Source organism: Pelobates fuscus, chromosome 8, assembly GCF_036172605.1.
Source record: "Pelobates fuscus isolate aPelFus1 chromosome 8, aPelFus1.pri, whole genome shotgun sequence".
NCBI classification, from domain to species: domain Eukaryota; kingdom Metazoa; phylum Chordata; class Amphibia; order Anura; family Pelobatidae; genus Pelobates; species Pelobates fuscus.
Window position 1 is genome coordinate 134953293 of NC_086324.1, and position 8794 is coordinate 134962086.

Genomic DNA, 8794 nt, shown 5'->3' on the forward strand with positions numbered 1-8794 from the left:
CTGATTTAATCTCAATACAAAACTCTTTTCTATATCAAGATTAAATTGCATGAATTACACCAATATTATTATATATGGAATATAATTTCAACTTAAACGATCTCAGCACCGTGCCTCCAATTTGTGAGGATTAGTGATGTCCCGAACGGTTCGCTGGCGAATAGTTCCAGGCGAACATAGCGTGTTCGAGTTCACCACGGATGGCGAACATATGCGATGTTAGTCCGCCCCCTTTTTTTTTTTTTTTGTGCCCAAATTTACTAATACTAAGTAAAAATGACTTAGTATTAGTAAATTGTGCCCCTACTCGCAATACCGCGAGTAGGGGCATGTCTATTAAACAGTGAGCAGCCTGTGACTGCTCACTGTTAAAAAAAAAAAAAAGGTCCCCCCTCCCTGAGCGGGTGGGGGACCTAAATACCAATAGGGGGGGACCTATCGTCCTCCCCCCCGGCCCCCACCCCTGAGAGGTGGGTGGGGGCCCTAAAAATAACAATAAGTGGGGACCTACTGTCCCCCCCGGCTCCCACCCCTGAGCGGTGGGTGGGGGCCCTAAAATGAACAATAAGGGGGGGACCTACTGTCCCTCCCAGCCCCCACCCCTGAGCGGTGGGTGGGGGCCCTAAAATTAACAATAAAGGGGGGACCTACTGTCCCCCCTGGCCCCCACCCCTTAGCGGTGGGTGGGGGCCCTAAAATGAACAATGAGGGGGGACCTACTGTCCCCCCAGCCCCTACCCTTGAACGGTGGGTGGGGGCCCTAAATACAAAGGGGGGGGCCCTAATCACCCCACCCCGCAAACAAAATTATCTCCCTACCTACCCCCCTCACCCTAAAAATAATGAGGGGGGGACCTTTAACTAAAAACCTGTAAAACATTTTTCATTTAAAAACAACTTACCATTCGATGTTTTCTTTCTTCTACAATCTTCTTTTTTTCAGCCCCAAAAAAGGCCAAATAGAAAACCATAATAACCGACGCAATTAAAAAAAAAAAAAACAGCGCACAAAAAAAAAATCCATGTTCACCCATGGTGGGCTCCGCGCAGACTGAGCTCTGCAGGGCGGGGAAGGCTTATAAAGCCTTGCCACGCCCTGCAATTAGGCTAAGAACACTCTGATTGGCTGGTTTAAGCCAATCAGAGTGCTCTTTGTCATTTTACACAGCGTGGGAAAATTCCAAAGAACTTTCCCACGCTGTGTAAAATGACACAGAGCACTGTGATTGGATGGCTTGAAATCCAGCGTGGAAAAATTCCAAAGAACTTTCTGTCAGGGTACCTGTGGTCTCTACCTCCGAAAGAGGTAGAGACTTAGCTGTTCCTCCATCCAGACGGTCTGATGGCTCCCTTCCCCGCGGTCTATCCGGTCATGCTAGGCCGGCCGCGAGGGAGTGACTGCCTTTTACAGCATCTAGGCAGGAAGTAGTCATCAGGACACTCCCCCGGAACAACCTGTCAGTCAATGGCTGCAGGACCAATCAGGACGCCTTGGAGGCGTGGTTACTGCTCTGAACAGGGTATTTAACAGAGCTTCTTTCATTAGCTCATTGCCCTGTCGTGGTTCTAGCTTGTTCTAGTCACTCAGTGCTTGTGTATTCTATTATCCCTTTTGGTTTTGACCCGGCTTGTTTACCTTACTCTGCTTATCTCTGTTACCCTTGATTCGGCTTGTCTCTCGCTTACCTGTCTTCTGTTACCCTCGACCTCGGCTTGTCTTTGACCATTCTATACTGTACTACTTACGTTAGTCCGGCCATTCTAAGGTCCGGTATACGTATCTGGCTACTGTTTGTACTCTGCGTGTTGGATCCCTGTCCCGATCCTGACATTACGACAGGGCCAATGGATCCTGCAAGTACAAACAGTCAGCTGGCTGCTCCTGATCCTAGGTTTGAAGCCATGGATCACAGAATGGATCAGATGGCGCTTGCGCTACAGGCTCTATTAGCTTGTGCCAATAACCCACCAGAGGAGATACGTAATACCCCTGTTTCTCCTGTCTGTTCAGGTCTAGAGGTAACCACAGTGGGTGCTTCTTCTCGCATTACCCCCCCAGTACGCTATGGTGGGGCTCCTGAGAAGTGTCGTGGTTTTTTAAACCAAATTAGTATCCACTTTGAATTGCAACCTCGCTCTTATCCTACAGATAGGGCCAAAGTAGGATTTATTATCACCCTACTCATTGAGAAAGCTCTGAGATGGGCCAACCCACTATGGGAGAACGATAACCCATTAGTTTATAACTATAACGCATTTGTAGCTGCTTTTAGAAGAACATTTGACCCTCCAGGTAGAAAGGTTAATGCAGCCAGATTACTGTTGCGCCTGAGACAGGAGAACCGAACACTGGTGGATTATGCACTAGAGTTCAGTTCTCTGGCGGCAGAAATCAAGGGGTATGAGCAGGCGTATATGGATGTATTTTTGAATGGCCTATCTGATGTAATCCTTGATGAGGTTGCTACCAGAGAACTCCCTGTGAATTTAGAGGATTTAATTTCGTTCATCTCTCGTATAGATGAACGTCTAAGAGAGAGACAGAACACTCGAGTGAGGAACCAGAGACCTTCTTTTAGGTTAGCTCCTGCTTTTCCAAGTCCTGACTCCACGATATCTTTGCTTACTGAACCTATGCAGATAGGGTATACCGGCCTCTCTGAGGAGGAAAGACAGCACATGAGAAGAGAGGGTTTGTGTATGTATTGTGGAGCCAAGGGTCATTTACTCTCGAACTGTTCTAACCGCCCGGGAAACGCTCGCACCTAAGTCCCTCTAGAGGACAGGCCTTGGGTGTTTCTATTTTGTCCTCTACTCCTAATTATAAGGATCACAGGCTTCTGCTACCAGTTTCCTTAACTTGGGGGAAGGAAGTAGTAAGGGCTATGGCATTGATAGATTCCGGTGCTGCTGAGAATTTTATCGACCAAGCCTTTGCTAGTAAGAACAATTTTCCATCCCAGCTAAGGGAGACACCTTTGGCCGTTGAGGCCATAGATGGTAGACCACTACTAGACCCTGTTATCTTTCGTGAGACCGTACCCATTGATTTAAATGTTGGTATCCTACACGTGGAGAATTTATCTCTTCTGCTCATTTCGTCTCCTTCCGTTCCCATAGTTCTGGGGTACCCATGGTTGAAAAAACATAACCCTATTATCGATTGGGAGTTAGGAGAGATACTCTCGTGGGGCCAGGGCTGCCAGGATCGGTGTTTGTGCAAGGTTTCTCCATTAGCTAATATTAACATACCGGAGAATCCTACTCAGTCCACAGAAAGACAAATACCAGACCTTTACCTAGACTTAAGGGCAGTGTTTGACAAGAAGAATGCCGATTCTTTGCCTCCACACAGGTCATTTGACTGTAAGATTAAGCTGCTACCCGGCACTATGCCTCCGAGGGGCCATGTATATCCTTTGTCTGTTCAGGAAAACTCGGTTCTAGAGGAGTATATTCGGGAGAATTTAGAAAAGGGATTCATCAGGAGGTCTTCTTCTCCGGCCGGGGCTGGGTTCTTTTTCATTAAGAAGAAGGATGGCACGCTGAGACCTTGTATCGATTACCGAGGCTTGAATAAAATAACTGTCAGAAATGCCTATCCTATCCCACTGATTACCGAGTTATTTGATCGTCTTAAGGGCTCCAAAATCTTCACCAAGTTAGATCTCAGAGGGGCTTACAATTTGGTGAGAATCCAGCAAGGTCACGAGTGGATGACGGCATTCAATACCCGGTATGGCCATTACGAATACACTGTTATGCCATTTGGACTATGCAATGCTCCTGCAGTATTTCAAGATTTGATTAATGAGGTACTTAGGGAGTTTCAGCATGATTGTGTTATTGTTTACCTGGACGACATACTAATACACTCTAAGGAGATTGAGACTCACCAAAGACAGGTCAGAAAGGTATTACACAAGCTGCTGCAACATGGTCTATATTGCAAATTGGAAAAGTGCAGTTTTGATCAGTCTCAGGTAGACTTTCTTGGATACGTGATTTCTGGGGAGGGTTTTAAAATGGATCCTGTAAAACTCCAATCTATTTTAGACTGGCCCTTGCCCAAAGGACTCAAGGCTATCCAAAGGTTTATTGGTTTTTCCAACTACTATAGGCGCTTCATTAAAGGATACTCCTCTATCATTGCGCCTATTACCAATATGACCAAACAAGGGGCTGATACTAAGTTCTGGTCTAAGGAAGCTCTTGGTGCTTTCAAGACTCTCAAGGAACTTTTTGCCTCGGCTCCCATTCTAGTCCATCCTGATACGACTCTGCCTTTCTTGCTCGAGGTCGATGCCTCTGAGACAGCAGTTGGGGCTGTTCTGTCTCAAAGGTTAGGGGTGGATAAACCGTTACACCCTTGTGGTTTTTTCTCTAAGAAATTTTCTGGGCCTGAGAGCAGATATGACATCGGGGAAAGGGAACTGTTAGCAGTCATTAAAGCCTTAAAGGAGTGGAGACATTTGTTGGAGGGGACCCTACACCCTATTACGATTTTGACGGACCACAAAAACTTGTCCTATATTGGGGAGGCTAAGCGCTTATCCTCTAGACAAGCTCGTTGGTCCTTATTCCTGACTCACTTCAATTATGTACTGACTTACAGACCTGGTTCTAAAAACTCTAAAGCCGATGCATTATCTCGCCAATATGAACCTTCTACTGTACCTGAACCAGTTCTTTCTTCTATAGTTCCGAAATGCAATATCATTGCTAATACGAATCTCAGGATTCATTCTCCATTACTGGCCGAGATCATTAAGTTGCAACATCTAGCACCTAAACAGACTCCTGCGGGCCGTCATTTCGTTCCTCCTGCTCTTCAACTGGAACTTTTACAGTGTTTACATAATAGCAAGATGGCGGGACATCCTGGTATTCGCAAAACTTACGCGTTGATCTCTAAGGACTTCTGGTAGCCTGCTTTACGGAGGGATATTGAGGAGTTCATCGCTGCATGTGAAGTTTGTACTAAAACCAAACAACCCCATACGCTTCCATGTGGATTCCTGCACCCCTTGGAGGTTCCAGAAAAACCATGGTCCTGTTTGGCCATGGACTTTATTGTCGATCTACCTATCTCTAAAAGACAGACTGTTATCCTCACCGTGGTTGACAGGTTTACTAAGATGGCACACTTCATTCCCCTGCCTAAACTCCCGTCTTCTCCCGAATTGGCAGAGATATTCGCTAAGGAGATTTTTCGCCTACATGGGATACCCTCTCAAATTGTATCGGACAGAGGCTCCCAATTTGTTTCCCGCTTTTGGAGGTCCTTCTGCTCTCAACTTGGTATTAAATTAAACTTTTCTTCTGCCTATCATCCTCAGTCTAACGGAGCTGCTGAACGTACCAACCAGAAAATCGAACAATATTTACGATGCTTTGTTTCTGAACACCAGGATGATTGGGTCGGTTTTATTCCTTGGGCGGAGTTTGCACACAACAATCTCGTTTGCGATTCTACTCATTCAAGCCCCTTCTTCATGAATTATGGTTTTCATCCGTCTATTCTTCCTTCGGATTCCCCTTCCCAGGGGGTGCCGTCGGTTGATGTTCATGTTGCCAATTTGAGGAAGTTGTGGGATCAAACTCGACAAATCCTTGTGCACAACTCTATGTTGGTCAAGAAACACGCTGATAAACGTAGAAGGGCGGCTCCGGTCTTTGTTCCAGGTGATAGGGTATGGCTGAGCACGAGGAACATCCGTTTAAAAGTGCCCTCCATGAAGTTCGCTCCTCGTTATATTGGACCCTACAGGGTGCTGACCCGTATCAATCCAGTTGCGTATCGTTTAGCTCTTCCTAATACCTTACGCATCCCGAACTCGTTTCACGTTTCATTGCTGAAACCACTCATATGTAACAGATTTTCCTCCACAATAGCCCCTCCTCGCCCCGTTCAGGTGGAGGGTCAGGAGGAGTATGAGGTTAACTCTATTATTGATTCTCGAATCTCCCGGGGGAGAGTACAATATCTGGTTGATTGGAAGGGATATGGTCCTGAGGAGAGGAGTTGGGTACCTCAGGAGGATGTTCATGCTCCCCGTCTCCGCAGGGCGTATCACTCTCGCTTCCCATCTCGTCCCGGTTCATTCCGCCCGGTGGGCGTATCTGAGAGGGGGGGTACTGTCAGGGTACCTGTGGTCTCTACCTCCGAAAGAGGTAGAGACTTAGCTGTTCCTCCATCCAGACGGTCTGATGGCTCCCTTCCCCGCGGTCTATCCGGTCATGCTAGGCCGGCCGCGAGGGAGTGACTGCCTTTTACAGCATCTAGGCAGGAAGTAGTCATCAGGACACTCCCCCGGAACAACCTGTCAGTCAATGGCTGCAGGACCAATCAGGACGCCTTGGAGGCGTGGTTACTGCTCTGAACAGGGTATTTAACAGAGCTTCTTTCATTAGCTCATTGCACTGTCGTGGTTCTAGCTTGTTCTAGTCACTCAGTGCTTGTGTATTCTATTATCCCTTTTGGTTTTGACCCGGCTTGTTTACCTTACTCTGCTTATCTCTGTTACCCTTGATTCGGCTTGTCTCTCGCTTACCTGTCTTCTGTTACCCTCGACCTCGGCTTGTCTTTGACCATTCTATACTGTACTACTTACGTTAGTCCGGCCATTCTAAGGTCCGGTATACGTATCTGGCTACTGTTTGTACTCTGCGTGTTGGATCCCTGTCCCGATCCTGACACTTTCCCACGCTGTGTAAAATGACACAGAGCACTGTGATTGGATGGCTTGAAATCCATCCAATCACAGTGCTCTGTGTCATTTTACACAGCGTGGGAAAATTGAACTTTCCCACGCTGTGTAAAATGACACAGAGCACTGTGATTGGATGGATTTCAAGCCATCTAATCACAGTGCTCTGTGTCATTTTACACAGCGCGGGAAAGTTCTTTGGAATTTTCCCACGCTGTGTAAAATGACAAAGAGCACTCTGATTGGTGGGCTTGAAATCCATCCAATCACAGTGCTCTGTGTCATTTTACACAGCGTGGGAAAATTCCAAGGAAAATGGGGTTTAGAATTTATTCTATTCCATTAGCATTTAGACAGTCTGTCCATCCCCCGTTCTCATTTCTTATCACTTGATTTGTATATACAAACATTCCTAAGGTCCCAGCTCAGTAGTTAGTTTTACAGAAGGGATAGAAATCTTGTGTCTTTTGTTAGCTTGAAAATAACAAAATGGAGTCTGCTCTGTTCAGAGTGACTCTGACAATATACATCTTAATTTCTAGCATAGCACAAAATGTCTGCCGATATAAATACCCTGACAGTTTGTATTCCTAAAACGATAGTGTTATTTTATGCCATAGTGGGGTGAAATAAATTAATGATTAAAAAAAAATAAAAAAAAATGTTAAAATCTAAACAAGATGGATGCTTCCAGCAAGATGAGAATGTAAAAAGGTGCTATCACCATTTTAAGAAGAAAACATATTGCAGTGGAATACGGTGGATTTTTAAGATGTTCACTAAGCCATTAACCCTTAGTTTTACGAAGGTGTGCACATGACATGCTGCTTTGAAATGCTCTGCAATTCAGATGGGTGATCAAACAGTTAAAGAGATTTATGTTTTGTGTTTTTTTAATTTATTTCTGTTTTATCATGAACAAATGCTCATCAACCTGTAGCAATGTCAATAACATTTGCTGAAATTTACCAGCATCTGCGTGACTGCTTCAAAGCCATTAAATCTTACTCAGCTTATGAGATTTTTGCAGAATGCAGCTGTTGGCAATTACAATGAGCTTTTGCATCTAACAAATGAATTCTAACCTCAAACCTCAGCTGCAGCATGTCGATAACTTCTAACCTCAAACCCATACGAGTGTCCACGGGAAAATGAGAGCACTACAGATTTGACATCATAGATATCTGCCCTTTGTACGTTGCATGCAATGTATGATGACTGAAAATAACATTAATGAGACAAGAAGACACCTTCAAGAGACCTGCATAAGTTACTTAAAGGACAACTATCATCAACTTTTCACTTCTCGTTTTTTTAAGTTTATTACAGTTAAACATCATGATTTTTTAAAGATGATGTTTATTGATTAGAAAATTTCACTTTCATTTGGCTGAGCAGCTATGACGGGACAGACCCTACTGTTATCTGACCAACTGCTGCTCAACCAAACTTGGCTGCTGCTGAAGTTTTGCAAACTGCAATCATAGATTCCTCATAGATTGTAAGCTCTTTTGAGCAGGGCCTTCTTCACCTCTTGTCATATTCCGTATGTAAATTACTTGTTGTCAAGTATCCCCATTTTAGAATTGTAAAGCGCTGCGGAATATGTTGGCGCTATATAAAGAATTATAATAATAATGGATACTCTAAGCACCAAATTGACAAAATAAGTGCACTATATGGATGGAACAAATAAAAGTGTAAAGCTCTAAACACCTTTAGTGGTATCCCCTAAACCACTACTATAAAATATAGACCATATACATACATAAGGTGGAGCTTCTAAAGTGAGTTAAATTCTGTATAAATCTGTAAATAAAAAATGCAAAACAGTAGTGCAATATTGTTGTAACAGATAAAATATGATATATAAACATAAGGAGTATCACTCACAAGTCGAGAGTCATAGTATCATATGACTCAAATGATAAACGCCTGTGGGCACTTTAGCTTAATAAAGCCGTTTTGGTGTACAGATCATGCCCCAGCAGTCTCAACCATTTACGAGTTAAATAACTTACTTCATAAAGCTGTGTGAGTTACACGTCCTCTGGCTGTGATTCAGACAGCCTCCATCAATGAGA